Source organism: Sebastes umbrosus, chromosome 8, assembly GCF_015220745.1.
Source record: "Sebastes umbrosus isolate fSebUmb1 chromosome 8, fSebUmb1.pri, whole genome shotgun sequence".
Taxonomy (NCBI): Eukaryota; Metazoa; Chordata; class Actinopteri; order Perciformes; family Sebastidae; genus Sebastes; species Sebastes umbrosus.
The window spans coordinates 34,054,757-34,072,598 of record NC_051276.1 but is presented as its reverse complement, the minus strand read 5'-3'; the positions used below and the strand labels follow the sequence as shown (position 1 = coordinate 34,072,598).

Below are 17,842 nucleotides of genomic sequence, written 5' to 3'. Positions count from 1 at the left end.
TGTGGAGTTCAGTGAATTACATTTGTTCTCAAAAACGTAGATTTTTAGAGAATAATGTGATTAATTTCAGTTAAAAGAGGGATGCTTTTGTCCTCCAACAACAGAGTAAGATCAACAACTTGCAGGAAAAACCTCAAATCACACACAGGGTTATGAATAGAAGACAGCTGATGCTGCTCCACAGGCTTGAAAAGCAACAATATGTGTTCTTAAACACAAGAAAGAAGAAAGAAAAGCATAGAAAGTGGCTCTAACTGGGATATCAAACCATCAACAGAAGTGTACACCCAGAACCTGAACTTCAGTAACCTCCTGACAGAGTGTGTTTCAGAGGGAGGGTGTGTGTGTGACAGATAAATGGGGAGACAAACCCCTGGACTGTTGTAAATCCTGCTCAGATATAAAGGCTTGAGGCCCAGCTGCAGCGGAGGGCCTTGACAGCAGGAGAGCCGCTTATCAGCCAAACCACAGAGGCCGCGCTGCTATCACTTCAAGCCCTGAAAAAATGCATCGCTCAAGGGCAGCGCCGCGCTCCATCCGCCACGTCACGTCCCACCATAAATGCTCCCATTCATCCCGTCGCCATGAGGACCAAAAACTCTCTTGAACAAAACACTGAGCGATCAATACTTTGAAACAAGAAGGGTTCAGTGTCACTTAAATAGAAAGAAAGGAACAAATAAAAGCTTTGACAAATAGCCAGCATGTTTGCCTGTTAACCGTCACCAAGAAGTCGGGACGCAGGTGAGCGTTTTCTAACCAGGAAACATCTGACAAGAGACCTCTTCAATTAAAAAAGGCTGAACTTTAGACAACGTTAGCAGGTCGGTCTTAAATCTGAAGAACGCAATTAACACTTGCAGCTGGTGATGAAGGACTCTTCTCTCACCGAGTCTTTCTAAATGTTTCTTTGGACCGACCCCTTTGATTTGCATTCGGTCTCTAAAGTGGATAAGATGAAACCTCTCTGGGCACTTTGCTCAAATAACGTAGCTGCTAAAAAATGCAGAAAGGGCTTTTTGCTATTCAGTCAGGGTTGCATTCTTTCAGCAGAGTATCGGACTCCAGCAGCTGAACAAGCCAAGCCGTGTTGAACTGGATTCTGAACGTCGATAAGAAGCTGTGAGTAAATGAGAGGGAATTCCCTCAGAAACATTCCTTCAGCCTGACTCAGAGCTTCTTCGGAGCTGCTTCATCAACCAGATCGGCACCGTCCTGGTTACAAACACACAGGAAGTGGCTTCTAAAGATAGGCAGACCCTGGCTCAGGAAATAGGATATTTTGGGGGAAAATTACAGACAAAAGATGGTTAAAAGAAACGCAGCTAAATGTTGTTAATTGCTCGCAGGGGAACGCTGCTTCATTGGAAATCACAGACTCCACCTTCATGTAATTCCTAACTCTGTGATCTCCTGAAAAAAAATTGGATTATCCTCAGTTGATCTCTTCCACTCCTTGTGGACGCCGGCGACCTTGTTTGACTTTACTCTCTTTCAGAGGCTGTAGCAGGTTTTAGAGCTAAAGTGAGGGTGCTGGTATCATATGAAACTAGAAAACTTAAGGCCTAGACACGCCAAGCCGACATCAGAGAACTAGCAGCGACAAAGGCCGACTGTTGCGTCGCCTCACGTCTCCTTTGTCTTGGCCAAAAAAGTTGAACTCGAACACACCGCAAAGACGACAGCTGACGGACAGTTAGCACGTACATTCTGCTCCTGCGTGAGAGGAAATAACTCTCCACAACAGCCGGCGGCGGTAGTCTGTATTCATCATTCAAAAAGGGAAACAGGAAGACCGAGGCCGACCATTTTCACACCACTCTCACTCATCACTTAGCTTCATTCCAGATGTTCATGTCGCTGTGAAAATATCCGTGTGTTGGAACGATCAGATGAGATGAAGATGGAAAATGTGTGCGCACTCTTGACTTTACTCGTTGGCTTGCTTTCCTCACTTCTGTTTCTCATCTCCTGCACTGATTCGTTGAAGCTTAACAGCCAATCAGAGTGATTTCTCACACCGACGAGCTCCGCCACCGATTCAACATGCTGAATCGCCCGAAAAACCAACGACACAGGCAGACTAGAGTCGACAGTGCGGGAAACACCGAATAAACTAGGCCGACAGACGCTCAACGACGGCCCCAAACTGTCTGACGGCCGACCGTTGGCTCGGTGTGTCAAGGCCTTGAAGGTACAAGGTACCAAGAGAGAGCAGAAAGCGCAACTGGTACTGGTTCTACCATGTATTGATATGATGAGTATTAAAACCATTTCATATGTTCAGTATCAATATGTATTGATATTTCAACACTAACAGACACACAGCTATCCAACGTTAAACATCAAAGTAAGCGCTCTACAGATATTGAGCGTCATCGACAACAATCTTTTCTTGTAAAATGTCCGATGTTACCGATTATTCACTAACTCCTCCAGACATTGGTGTTGTCACGGGTTTATTAAGTTGGTGTGAACGTTCCTCCGTGGTATCCCTATTGTAACTTTCCATGTGTTACTGTTGATTGTTTAAGTTCAAAGCTCCCATTAGCTGATCTATACGGATGATGTTAGTCACAGTCATTAAGCAATAAAACCACAAAATGTTCACGCTTCCAGCCGGGAACACTGAATGTCCCAGAACATTTTATTTTGAACACGATGCTCTAAAAACAGAAAGACACTGATAACATTTATTTATAGAAACCTATTTACCGTTTACTGAAATAAACCATGCAACTGAACAAACAGCATCACAGGCGGGGGGGTTATTTACTGGTCTAAATCTAGTCGCCACATGTTCCTGTCTGCATAAAACAGAGAGAAACTGGGTCAGAAGGTATTTACAATAAAAATATAAATGTTTGTTTTATCCAGACGTATCAGACGGGTGGTGGTTTTAACACCGGGGCCAATTAAACACTGACAACTAGTGAAACGTGCACCGTTATCGTCTAAACATCCAGAATATACAGGTACACGCAGCCAGCACTTTAAAACAAACACCAAGAGGTGTTAGCACAAATCAAGTCACACTCTTTTGTTTGACAGCAGGAGAGTCACTTTACAATCTCTTTCATCAGCTAAATATCTGATAAATGTCATAAACATAAAGACATGGACTGAATGTTAAACTCTGAAACTCTTCTTCAACTCTGAAATGAAATTTCTGTGAAGTGTTTTTTGGCTTCTAAAGTGAGTTTTTGGAAAGTCCACAGAAATGTCTGGCATCCAGAGTCGGCCTCCTCCTCCTCCTCACTCGCTCCAACACTTCAGATCAGATCTACGTTCACCTACAGCGTCCAGACCATGAATGACCATGAATGTACATGTGGGCTGGAGGAATGTGAGGCGAATAAAAGTGTCAGCAAAGAGTGATGAGACAGAGAAAGAGAGAGAGAAAGGGAAATTTCCAGAAAGAGGAATCAAGTCACATGAGCCGTAGTGGAGAACGGATGAATGCATTTACTGTTTTGTTTCAATGGACATTTCAATACACCAAACATCTAACATGATGGTGTTCTGTCTTTTACCACACGTAGATGACATCTGTCTAAAACGGCAGAAATCTCACTTTCTTTGCACTTTTTATTTTTGCACACAGGTTAAAGACACGACATCATTCTAGCTGCAACGAACCATTATTTTCATTGTCGATTATTTTCATTGTCGATTAGTTGATTAGTTGTTATTAGTAAAATGTCCAGAATTGTCTTGTTTTGTCCACAACTCAAAGATATTCTGTTTACTGTCATAGAGGAGTAAAGAAACCAGAAAATATTCACATTTAAAAAGTTCAATCAGATCATTTTTACATTTTTTTCATTATAAATAAATTAATAAATTACTCAGATTGATTAATCGATTATCAAACTAGTTGGCGATTAATTTAATAGTTGACAACTAATCGATTAATTGTTGCAGCTCTACTTAATTCTACATTTAAAAGGCATGTACAGTAATGTATCCCCGACCTTCCCTGGACATTAAACAACAATCAGCTGATTCATCTGCGTTAAACTAACCCTGATAGAGATTATAGAAATCGATAAACCTTTACGTGATGTTTCAGAGAGTTGTGCACAGTAATTTAAGAGAAGCTTTTTGTCAAATAAGGCACAAAGTATTTAAGAACCCGACAATGGTTGAAACAATCTCATGGTAAATCAGTCACTGGCCTGCAAATTAACCTGCATGATGCTCAATGACACATCAATGATCCAGTGCATGCAGTACTGGTACTGAAAACACGCCACAGTGTCCAATATGAGACAGTAGCTCTCTTCAGGGTTTCCTGAAACTGTTCTGTGGTGTGAGGCATTTACTCGTGTATGCATTTGTCCTTTAAGACCAAAAAACAGTAATGGCATTGATATTTAAGCTGCAACATTATCGATTTATCAATTTACAAGGTCTTCAAATTGCTTGTTTTGTCTGACCAACAGTCCAAGACCTAAAGATATTTAATTTACTGTCATAAATGACAAAGAAAATTACAGCAATTACTCACATTTGAGAAGCTGAATAAAAGTTAAATGAGGAAGAACGACTGATACAAGTTCAATTTCTCAGTACCTACGTTTGAAAGGATATTTCCAGTTTATTACAACTTTGGGTCTTTCATGCTTTTGTCCATCATTTCTATCAGTTATGAGTACATGGTGCTGGCCCGACCATCAGGAGTTATTTGGGGTTCAGTGTCTCGCCCAACGGCACTACGTCAAGTGGAGAGGAGGAGCTGGGGATCAAACCACCAACCTTATGATTAGTGGACGACCCGCGACCTGCGATGGATGTTTATAACGTACAGTTTGGTAATAAGTTTGTTTTTGGGGTTTTCTAGTGGTCGCCTTGTCCCCTGATCTCAGACATGAACTTGATAAGCACAAAGTTATTATCGATGATAGGAATGATGGCTAAAACTCTAAAAATAAGACCCAGGTTGTAATAAACGGGAGTGATCCTTTACAGATATTAGATGTTAAAGGGAGTGACATACAGTCTTAACAACAGGCTGAGCTCTTGGCTGACCTGCTCGTCGTCATCTCAGAGACACAATCATGATTCTTCATCTGGAAATAAAAATGTTTATCCTGCAAAACAAACCTCCCGTCTTCATATCTGATGGTGTACAGTCTCTCTATAAACAGCCACCTGGCACGGGAACAGGTCTAAAACTAACACAAACCCTCATTCTGCTGAGCCAAAACCCCCTCAAAGCCACAAACATCGCCTCTGGGAGCGCGTTCGGAGGCGTCTGCCAGATTTTATAGCACTCATCAACAGAGAACACACCTGCCTCGATAGCAGCGGTCCCGTATGACCTCTTAGAAAGAAAGAAAGCCCCTCGGAGCCCAGCTCTAAATGTAGATCAGCAGGGAAACTCCCAGAGGAAAGAGAAACCTGCCCCCCCGAAACATTCAACACCTAAACAAAGCCAACAATAGCACGCGTCCATTACAAGCCTGTAGCACAAGCCAGTGACTTCCCCTCGCTAACAATGGCTGCTGACAGCATGTGAGATCATTTGGATGTAGGGCAAGTGACAGAGGACGAGGGGAGGGGGTGTTACCGAATGTTCAGAAAACTCTTCAGAGGTCTAAATACTGAGGCAGCGAAGCCTCGACAAGCAGAAACCACTGAAACCACTGAAATCACTGAAATCTTCACCTTCCCAGAGCCTTAAATAGCTGAATGTCCCTCCTTCTTACACCTACACACACACAACGGGAAAACTCACTGACAACACGCTCTCTAATGGAGTATACAAAACCTCTTCTTCTTCAGCTTTTCATAAGTGTAGTTACGGATGCACGATAAAACACATCATTGCAGCTGAAATGAAGAATCTCCAGCCATGCCAGCAGCTCTGTGAGGTTGTGTGAGCAATAACAACCAATGCCAACATGCTGATGTTTAGCATGTGTAATGTTTACCATATCTACTATCTTACTTTAGTATGCTAATATTTGCTAATTATCACAAAACAATCTGCTGATTATTTCATCGATTAATCGATTGGTCTAAACTAGAATTACCGCCTCGCGTTTGTACGCCTCCGCCAAGTTACAGTTTACATCCATGTCTGTCCAAAATATCATCACGTCATCATTTGATCCTGTTGGATATTTGTGTGAAATTGTCATAATTAGCAGATGAATTCTTGAGTTTTGGCCAAAAAACGTGTTTTGTGAGGTCACAGAGACCTTTGACCAGTAAAATCTAATCAGTGCATCCTTGAGTCTAAGTGGACATTGGTGTCAAATTTGAAGAAATTCCCTCCAAGGATATCATGTTCACGTGAACGGGACACAGTGACCTTTGACCACCAAAATCTAATCAGTTCATCTAAAACATAATGCCGCTGCGGAGGCATAAAAATGCCCAAGGTGTCATCTTCACATTGCTTGTTTTGTCTGACTAACAGTAAAAAAAAAAAAAAGAGATTAATTTCAAATGATTGAAATCACTAAAAATTAGAAAATGCTCAAAATTAGAGAAGCTGGGAAAATTTGGTGATTTTCTTGAAAAGTGAGTCAAACAATTGATTGATTACCAGGATAGGTGTTGATTCACCTTCTGCAGAGCGACTTATTGATTCATTGATTAATGGTTCAAGTCTACTGAATGCTAACATGCTGATGTAAAGCACGTCAAATGTTCGCCATCTTAACTTAGCATGTTAACATTTGCTGATTAGCACTTAATCTCTATAAACAGATCCTGTATTCATATGTAGAAGTTGTAGCAACAGGACAAGATTTTGGTAACGGAAATGTTCTGGTTTCTGTTTGTAGTCCAAGTATCGACCAATCACGTTAGAGCAGGCTTTGGTTGAATGTAGGTAAACAGTCCTCATGCAAAAGTGTCGGAATGTGTTGGCTGAAATGCATTCTGGGAACCCACCGGCTATCGTCTGACAATGATTTCGCTTTATTGGTTTAAAATCAGCATGTCAACTGGCTACTTGTGAAACAATCCGGTCGTACACGTCGTCTCTCAACTCCAACTCCAGTCTCGCATCTCAAGTCCAGCTGAAGTGGAGATATCTGGTCATAAAAATGAAAATGTTGACCTGATGATGGCGCTAAGAGAAACATTAGAGGGTCATCAAAGTTATTACAATTCATCTGGAACAAGTGAGCATGAATGTCTGAACCAGATTTCATAGAAATCCATCCACTAGTTGTCAAGACATTTCACTCAAAACTACAACCTCATGGCCACGAATGTCTGTACAAAATTTCAAGGAAATCCGTCCAATAGATGTTGAGATATTTCAGTCTAGACCGACCGACGTTGCCGCCTCACTAGCATGACTAAAAATGTAATGAAACAAATGTCACTGTGATCTTCCTGCTGATATCTAACGTTCTCTTTTCCGTCGTCTCTTTGAACAAACAAGCCTAAAACACAGACTCCCTTCTTCTACCACACTGGCAGTACTTTCCCTGCATCTGGACTAATCTAAAAAGGTTCCTATTTCTAAATTACCGCCAACACAAAGGCTCTATTTTTGTCATTTGTTTGTGCCTCTTCCAGCTAAAACTTGACGTGAACATGAACAGATTCCTTTCTGTGAAATTAAGTTGACAGATAGGCCGCGGGCCAAAGAACGACTGATTCGATTTTGGAAAAGAAGAAGATCCACATTTCCGGCCATCAGATAATTAATTTTATTTAGCTGTAACTTCAGATGTACTCCCAAGTCCTCCGGGCTTGTTTACAGCGTCAATAAATCTACTTAAATTCAAAGTGATGGGAAAGAGGAAGTTTGTTTTCTTTCAAGTGCCTTCTAGTTGTTTGTACTTTTTGCTTATTTGTCTCTTGTTCTATTTGCTCTCGTACACAAAGACCAAACCTTGATTTAAGTGCATTCGTGTCCGTGTGATTCCTAAAACGTGGTGACAGAGCTGTTGTGACAGGTATTAGTAATACACGCCTGCAGCTAAACTGGCTTTGTCAGCCGTTATCAATCACACGTACAGAGTTTCATCAGGAGAATAAACCTCTTATCTTTCAGTGGAGTCTGGTGGGGGATGACCGTGTCCCACTTTCTTTTGTTTTCACCTTTTCTTGGCTGAACTATTGAACAATGCTGTTGTGCTTTAGACGACCCTGTTCACACACACAACTGGTTTTCATTGTATTATCAGTTATTTGGCAAGATAAAGTACTAAATATAGGAATTATTGCTTCTTGATCATGAGTTTTTACTTGTTTTCCATCATTATATATCATCTGTTTGCCAAACAATATAAGACATTGACAAACAAATATCACCACTACTCATTTACTCGCTTGTTGAAGAGCTTTTGATCGTATCTGTTTAGATGTTTGGAATCATGGAAAGTCAATTTGCTGATGAGGATCAAAAGCTCCAGAAAAAGAATAATCACTTCTTTAAAACACAAAAACCTGTGAGTCTCAGCTGTGCCCAGAGACAGTGTACAGTAGTAGTAAAGACAGCGAACAGGAACCAGATAATCCTGCTGAATCAAATCAAATCCCTCCAGAACCTTCTCAACGGCTCCATCCTTCCTTCCACTGTCTGACTGAATAAAGAAAAATACTACAGTCTTGTTTTCACTAAATGATAAAGGTAAACACAGGCTGAGTTCTTGAGTTCATTCTCTGTCTTGTTTGTGTGATCAAAGGTTTATATCTGTTAATGTGTCCTACTTATTCTCAAGTGTTGCTCACACCAGTTTTTGTTTTTTAGATATCTGTTTTACATACTTGTCAACCCTCCTGTTGTTCCCGGGAGACTCATGTTTTTCACCGTCCTCTCCCGGTTTCCTCCCGGGGTCACAATTCTCTCGTATTTCTCCTGATTTTCACACCTTATTTTTTCCTTTTCGTTATCACAACCCGTTTCTGGCACTATAAGCTGAACGCAGCGGAGAAGCGCAGCTCAAACCGCTAAGTATTCAAGATAAAAAATGCAGTGGCAGTGTACTTATTATTTTGTTATTTTCATTCTTTAAAAGTCACCAGAATGCAGGAAACAAAATCTATGAAACTCAAATTGTTGTGGGGGAGGATGATATTGAAATCCTCCCTATATTTCAGGTTTCAAGGTCGGTAAGTACGCAGTTTAATTATCTATCTAATACGCACCAACATGTCTGCACATCATAAGAACTACAGAAGACGTCACATCTGTTTTCAAAACAATTTCAGTTCTGATATTTATGAGATTAAAACGTTTTCAAACTAGCTGAGTATACGTCAAATAACAATTAAGTCTCTCCGTTGCAGTGAGGTTGCCAGGTTTGGTACCACTGTGCCTGTACAGAGACCAACACCAAAGCTCCCAGGTATCTGGCAACCAGAGCTCTAGTGGGAGACGCTGCACAGAAGTACTGGATGGATAAACTGTTGTTGGCTCCAGCTCCGTATTTAACGCATTAACATGAGACTGATATGAATCTTCTCGTCTAATTTGCAGAAAAGATGCAAAAAAAATGATGAAATATTCCTCTAATAATGTACGATTTATAGACCCGGAAACCTTCAGATCTGAGGTTCATGCAGGCAGCATATGTCATGTTTTAATTCAGTCCAGATGGGAAATATAAAACATCAACTGCATGACTAGAGCCCTACAGATTCCTGTCACATGATGGAGGCAAGCTTGATTCAATTTGGGACACTGAGCTGCATCCTTCTCTTTAAATACACTTTAGTTAATATGTTTTTTTTAAAGTTGCTTTATGTAAGAAGACCAGTCCAGGTAATTAAACCAGAACCAGGCAGACAGCGAGTGCAGGAATCAGACGGTTTAAGTATTTCTCCAGGCGTCGCAGGCCTTCACATTCCAGCCGCTGTCTGTTTCTGTCGTTGTGTCTGCCGGCTGAGATCCAGTGCTCGGCTACTCGACTCTCCTCAAAACGAACCGCGGGGACAAAAGCTCCTCTGTCTGGATCGACTCGGACGCTCCGGCTCCTGTTTCTCACCGAGACGCTTCAATCAATCAATGCTTCAATGTTAAAAGAGAGCACATCACAGTTCACCTACGATCACTGCAGCCTAGAGTGTCCTGATGTGACATCCACCTCCTCCACGTGTGCCTCGGATCTGATGTTTTACACTCACTGTAGGTCTGGATTAAATCTGCAACTGACGATTATTTTCATGTTGAATAATCTGCTGATTATTTTCTCGATTAATCGATTAGTTGTTTGGTCTATAAAAGGGTGAAAAATGTTGATCAGTGTTTCCCGAAGCCCAAGATGACGCCTTCAAATGTTCTTGTTTTGTCCACAACTCAAAGACATTCAGTTTACTGTCATAGAGAAGGAAAGGAACCAGAAAATATTCACATTTAAGAAGCTGCAATCAGAGAATTTAAACTGTTTTTTTCTTTAAAAGATTACTCAAACTGATTAATCAATTAGTTAGTTGACAACTTATCGATTAATCGTTGCAGCTCTAGTCTGGATCACATGGATAAACCTGCACCAAACATAACAACAAGCAGTTGTGGAAAGTAACTAAGTACATTTACACAAGTACTGTGCGGTACTTTACTTCCATTTTATGCTATTTTATACTTTACTACTCAGAGGGAAATATTGTACTTTTTACTCCACTACATTTATTTGACAGCTTTAGTTACTTTGCAGATTGAGATTATTGATACAAAATACTATCAACAAATAAAATGTGATTTTAGGTTACAGCAGTATATAAAGTAATTAAAGTTACTGTTAACTGGTTATGAAATAGTCTCAGTTTAATATTGATGCATCTATATGAGCTATATAAGTCAAGACCATCAGGGAGAATATTGGCTGTTTCTATATAGTTATTCTTAATGCTTATCATCGGTGCCACCGGGTCGGATTCAAGCAAAATTAGACGAAATCATGCAGGTTCACCAGAAACTCCTTCAGCTCAGACTCCAGCGGGAGGCCGTATTTCTGGGCCTGCTGGAGGGAAGGGATGCACGGGAGAACCAGAGCCAGGACTACGCGGGGAACACTGTCAGACCCTGCTGTAGTAAAATGAGAGGTTTTCTAAAGGGACTCTGGTGCTTGGAAACACTACCGCTTTCGTCCACAGGAACCGCCAAAATCCACACAAAGTTCCTCGTAGTAACGTTAAAATTATCTCCACCTTTACCATAATTTGATGCTAGTACTTTTATACTTTCTTGTGTAAAATTTTGAATGCAGGACTTTTACTTTTAACAGTTCTACACTGTAGTGCTGATACTTTCACTTTGGAGATAGGAAAGGAAACTTTAAACCAGCATTGTGTTCTTTCCTGTTTCTGTAATGAGATATTGTTTGTTTCTGATCGCATGTTGAGATTATTTCTTCCATGTGCATGAACTACTGTACAGTTCTGTGGTATCATGTCATTCAACTGCTTGTAAACTTGGCTGAATCTCTGTTAGCACTGATACCAATCAGACCATGATACAGCAGAAAGAAAGCTGTTTTTAGATCAGTTACTTACAGTAGCTCTGTGTCTCTGATTTCACCGTCAGCATTGATTACTTCCTAAAAATAGATCTGAAGACTTCCATATAAGTGGCTGATGTTCAGACCCAACGCTCCTGAACTGATCTTTGGGTCCAGAACTGAATGAGCTGACGGTTTAAAAGGAGTTACTGTTAAAAGACCTCAATGAGCAGCAGTTGGTTCTTTGTTCAGCAGTGTTTTATGTTGGTTTGGCTCCTAATCCTGCTGGTTTGTTACTGGACGGCGCTCTCAGAACTCCTCTCTTAATCAGGACTATTTTTAGCTTCAATTCACTGTTGTATACTGTTTGACTGCAGCTTTTTTTCCTTTTTACATCACTCGGTATTGTTTACTCGGCTCCCATGAAAATACGATTACAGTGGAACGACACGGTTACATAAATTTAAGTAAAACATGTGAAAAGAAGACTTAAACACATGATATTCAAACAGCTGAGTTAAACACAGTTCGCTCTATCCCATCACACCAAACTGCAAACTAAATCTGGAAGTTTATGACCTACAGACCTTGCAAAATCAATATCAACCATATCAACCTTAAAGGACCAGTGTGTAGCGTTAGGGTTAAGCCATCTAATGGTGAGGTTGCAGATTGCAACCAACTGATTTCCCCTCCGCTCACTCCTCCCTTTCCAAGCGTAACCAAGGTAACGTAAAAACGTTAAAGTCAGAGTTTGGTTTGTCCGTTCTGAGCTACTGTAGAAACATGACGGACTCCATGAAGACAACCTACTCCCTATGTAGATATGAAGGACTCATTCTAAGCTAACGAAAACACAACGATTCTTAGTTTCAGGTGATTATACACTAATGAAAACATAGTTATGAATATTATATTCCATTTTTGCCAATAGATCCCCTGAAATCCAACAAAATGGTCCTTTAAAATTAAAAAAACTAAAGCTTTAAACAGAAGAAGCCCACAAAAGGACGGTGCTTTTTCGTTCTACCAAAATATGTCTTCATCAGTAGTGTCGAAAACTGTCAAGAACCAAAAGGGGTCATCGAATGATCAGATTTATATTCTGGAAAACGTAAGGTGCCCGCACACTAAATAGACTCTCCCAAAAAATATTTAGTGAGTAAAGCAAGAACATTTTGGACACTGTGTCTTCATCTTGTTAATCAAAATATTGGCAATTTAAGACTATTTCATTGAGGCAAAGTTCTTGCACAGTTGCTTGTGCTTGGACAAAATTTTGCAGTTGAAAATGGATTCTTTGTAACATGAAAAAATGGGTTTATATTCCTCAAATTAAAGTACTGAAAACATATTGTTTGGTATCATACTAGAGCTGAAATTATTGGTTAGTTAATCCATTCGTTGATCAATTACAACTATTTTGATAAGCATTTGTTTCAAGCAAAAATGGCCCAGTATTTCATGGTTCCATCATCTGAATTTGGAGGATTTGCTGCTTTTCTTTGTCCTATGTGACGGTTAACAGATTCTTTTGAGATTGTGGATAGTTTTTTAGACAAAAAAAAAAGCTATTTAAAGACATCAACTTGGCCTTTACATATTCTAATGGGCATTTTCCACAGTTTTATCACATTTTATAAGTTAAAGGATTAAATGATTAATTGAAAACAATATATATAAGTTGCAGTCCTCATTGGTAGCCAAACGTGGAAGGTGTCTCGCCATAACTTAATAAATAAATAAATAATAAATAAATCAACAGAAGAGGCATTAAGCGTGAGAAGAAACCCATCCATCCATTGTTTGTAAGCAAGAAAATTAAAAAATTAGCCAGCGTGAAGCCAACCATTACTCATTTATATACCCAAGTCAAGCACATCAGCACTCATCTCCAAGTGACCTTTAGTCACGTATAACAATAAAAGTATGAAAGAAGAATGAGCATAAACTGGGTCAACGCGGCATCATTGTTCTGTCTGACAAAGATGTAACGTGATCTGTTATAGAAAACCAACATTTCAAAGCCATTTGATCTCCTTAGCTATATGATACAGTACGTAGAGACTCTGCTGCTGGTCACATGGAGCCACAGGGATCAACAACTAACAATCCAACCCTCCACCACACCCGCCCCAGTGACCCTTTATACCGTAAAAAAGAACCATGACACTGAATAAGGTCCACCTCAGCTTCTGGACCGACGGGAAGAAAGGCGGCGATTGTGGAGGAAACCCCTCGGCCTCTGCAGCAGGAGGGGGATTAGGCATTAGGTAATTGTGTTAGAGGAGAGGATTAGATTAGAGGCAGCAGGTTAGCTGGAGGAGCTACGTCTCTGAGCTCAGGAGGGAAGAACTTGTATCAGTCCAGGTCTGATTGATGGCAAACAGACCAGAGAGAATCCGTACAGACAGACAGACAGAGACCAGATCTCCATGTGGTATCAGTTATACTGTTGTCCTGGTCCGATCCCAGAACCTTACATAAGGCCGATAAATATGATTACTCATCATCCTCCCTCCTGATCTGATCTGATCGCAAGTACGCGATGTAAGGAGAGCTGGAGAATGTTTCCACTTAATCCATTTTTCTACAGATAACAGAGAGACTTTGGGTCACGGGTTGAAGAGGAAAGTGACGTAGTGGGAGAAAAAGATTTATAGATATGAAATGAGCTCAGTGTTTACAAAGAAAATACCCTGCCAGAGGAGCATCGGGGTCATATCTATGGCTCCGGGGTTGGTTGGTCCACCCCTTTGATCCAAATACGGTCAAAGTTAACATGATAATAACACAACTCAGAGGTTGTAGCCGGCTCAGTTTTAAAACTAGAGTGAAGATACTGGTATCATATGAAACTAGAACTGTGATTTTTGCAGGGATCTGTAACCAAACACATATCGTGCCTTCTGCGATTTAAAATTGCAGTAGACCATAATTTCTTTAACATATTAACACAACTTGTGATTTTTAGGTTGTAGCGGGTGAAGATACTGGTATTATATGAAACTACAAAGTCTAATGAATCCATCGGTACCAACCATGTCATACTAGCTTGTAGTGAAAGAGGTTAAATAATGCTCCAAACTGATGCAAGGAGGAACTGTCATGTCCATTTTCAACGGGGTCCCTTGACCTCTGACCTCCAGATATGTGAATGTAAATAGGTTCTATGGGTACCCACGAGTCTCTGGACAATATCTGTCATTGTTTTGTGTTGGTAATTGATTTACAATAATAAATATATACATACATTTGCATAAAGCAGCATATTTGTCCACTCCCATGTTGATAAGAGGATTAAATACTTGACATATCTCCCTTTAAGGTACATTTTGAACAGATTATTTTAATTGATTCACAGCCTTATTGTAAATCAAATCTCTTTGGGTTTTGGACTGTAGGTTGGACACCTTGGGCATGAGGAAATTCTGAATGCAGACCAATAATAATGCTATACTCGACAATGAAAACAATGGTTAGTTGCAGCCCTAGCATTTAGCTCTAACCACAGAGCTGCTAGCATGACCGTAGACTCTTAGTATTATTAAATAATGTCTAATAGACCCGGTCATGACTAGGGATGTCACGAGAACCGATACTTCAGTACCAACTCGGTACCAACATTCTAAAAATGTGACGGTACTCGTTTTCTTCTGCCTGTAATGGTCATTTGGTACCGGAGCGGAGGTACTGGAGATGCGATTCTTCCTGATCTAATGGCGGCAGTATACGCTTACAAGTGCTCTCATCTGCCGTGAAATGAAGGAAGAAGAAGAACGCCGTAACAGCACGGAAAAAAACAACAACACGAGACGTGAAAGAAGGCAGCAGCTGCAGCGCTACCTCCGCCTCAACACGAGAGAAAACAAATAGCAAGAGTCGGGTATGGAAGTACTTTGCGTTCGAGGCGGATTTAAAAGGAGTAATAATAGATTCGCAGAAACCAGTATGCGGTGCAGTAACGGTGCCGTCGTACTTTTCTCTCCAAAGGAGGAAATACTTCCAATTTAGCACCTCAAAGACAGACATCCAGACAATATAGTTTGTTTTAAATACTTGAAGGCCACTGTTCTGTTTTGCAATGTTAATAGATGTTTCTTTTTATTTATTACTTAAAGGTCCCATATCGTGCTCATTTTCAGGTTCATACTTGTATTTTGTGTTTCTACAAGAACATGTTTACATGCTGTAATGTTAAAAAAATAACTTTATTTTCCTCATACTGTCAGCCTGAATATGCCTGTATTTAGCCTCTGTCTGAAACGCTCCGTTTTAGCGCATTTTGACGGAATTGCAACAGAATTGTGTTGCTAGGCAACAGCTTCGGCCCATGTGTACTTCCTGTCAGCTGATGTCATTCCCATACACTGCAACCAGGAATAAACTGGGACACATCTAGAGTGTTTACGTTTAAAATTGTGTCAAGGGTCTAAATATTGTATATTCGTGACATCACGAATGGGCAGAAATCCTGACAGCTTGTTTCAAACGCAGAGTTTCTGAATACGGGCTGTGTGTATTTCGCTGTGGATTGAGTGTTTTGATACTTTCACAGTATTTATATAGGATTTAAGCCTGCTTTATAATAAAAAAAAACATGAAAATCTCACTTTTTTTACAATATGGGACCTTTAAAGGCTACATGCCTCTGTTTTTTGTAATGTTCAAATGTTTTAATAAAGGAGTGCGTGTTGACTTACATAGGATTTATTTATTTTTGGGGTTTTTTTTATCGATTTGGTATCGAGAATCGTGTAAATTCAACGGTATTGGTATCGACTACTAGATTTCTGGTACCGTGACATCCCTTGTCATTACGCAACACCTTATTGCAGTATACGTTATACAGACATACTGTATATAAAGTACAAGCAGTACATAGTCTATTAGCTTCTAGATCTGAACCGGGAAATACCAGTTACTGATATGAGAAACATAACAACTATTCTCAATATCGGTATTAAAGTTTCCATGACATTAGGTGAGATCTGACTCACTGACACCTGCAGAGGAAGGTTTCGGTAGGCGTCTCGTCAGTATTGAATTTAATAAGAGAGAGTGTGTGTGTGTGTGTGTGTGTGTGTGTGGGTGTGTGGGTGTGTGTGGGTGTGTGGGTGTGTGTGGGCGGACTGGTAACCACAGAAAAAGAGCAAGTCATCCTGGAACAGTAGCTTCTCTCGTGCCACCGTCTCCTCTAAAGAGTCAGGTCACAGTGTCTCAATCTAGTATTATTTACTTCTGCTTTTACTTTTGTTATGTCTGTTATTATCACCTCATACAGAGTCCGTTATCTCTTCATTTACAGCAACTCAGCATTTGACATTGATAAGCTGTTTAAAGTAGCATCTACGCTATTAGAATAAGGATTTACAGGGTTTAAAAATATAGGATTAGTGCATGTTACATTACATCATCTGATGTGTAAGACATCATCTGGGTCATATTAACTTATTTGCTGTATTCTGAATACATATAGCTGTTTATATGTTGTTTAAATGTGGAATAAAGTGGAATAAAAGTGGGGTAAAAGCCTCTGTCTCACTGTGGATATCTTTAGTTTTTATATAATAATATTTTTTAAAACAAATGAATGTTTCTTGGTGGTAACTGGTCTTAAATTAAACTCCTTTTATTCCTAGTTTTAGTTGTTTAATTAATCCTGGACCCTCAGAACTAGTCTGGACCCTCAGAACCAGTATGGAACCAGTGTGAACCCTCAAAACCAGTCTGGAACCAGTCTGGACCCTCAGAACCAGTCTGAACCCTCAGAAATAATCTGGACCTTCAGAACCAGTCTGGACCCTCAGAACCAATCTGGACCTTCAGAACCAGTCTGAACCCTCAGAACCAGTCTGGACCCTCAGAACCATCCTGAACCCTGAGAACCAGTCTGAACCCTCAAAACGAGTCTGGAACCAGTCTGAACCCTCAAAACCAGTCTGGACCCTCAGAACCAGTCTGGACCCTCAGAACCAGTCAGAACCAGTCTGGATCCTCAGAACCAGTCTGAACCCTCAAAACCAGTCTGGACCCTCAGAACCAGTCTGGACCCTCAGAACCAGTCAGAACCAGTCTGGATCCTCAGAACCAGTCTGGACCCTCAGAACCAGTCTGGAACCAGTCAGAACCCTCGGAACCATCCTGAACCCTGAGAACCAGTCTGAACCCTCAGAACGAGCCTGGAACCAGTCTGGAACCAGTCTGGAACCAGTCTGGAACCAGTCTGAACCCTCAGAACCAGTCTGGACCCTCAGAACCAGTCTGGACCTTCAGAACCAGTCTGGACCCTCAGAACCAGTCTGGACCTTCAGAACCAGTCTGGACCCTCAGAACCAGTCTGAACCCTCAGAACCAGTCTGGACCTTCAGAACCAGTCTGGACCTTCAGAACCAGTCTGAACCCTCAGAGCCAGTCTGGACCCTCAGAAC

At 40.7% G+C, this 17,842-nt stretch overlaps 1 protein-coding gene and 1 long non-coding RNA gene across 10 annotated transcripts in view; one reads left to right on the top strand and one right to left on the bottom strand.

Moving 5' to 3' along the window:
* Positions 1-17,842, bottom strand: part of si:ch211-251j10.3 (uncharacterized protein LOC799483 homolog) — a 66,049-nt gene that overhangs the window by 16,319 nt on the left and 31,888 nt on the right. The window lies entirely within an intron of this gene.
* LOC119493608 lies at positions 567-17,392 on the top strand. Its single transcript, XR_005207998.1, has 3 exons — positions 567-578; positions 704-706; positions 17,092-17,392. It is a non-coding gene; the product is annotated as an uncharacterized LOC119493608 (long non-coding RNA).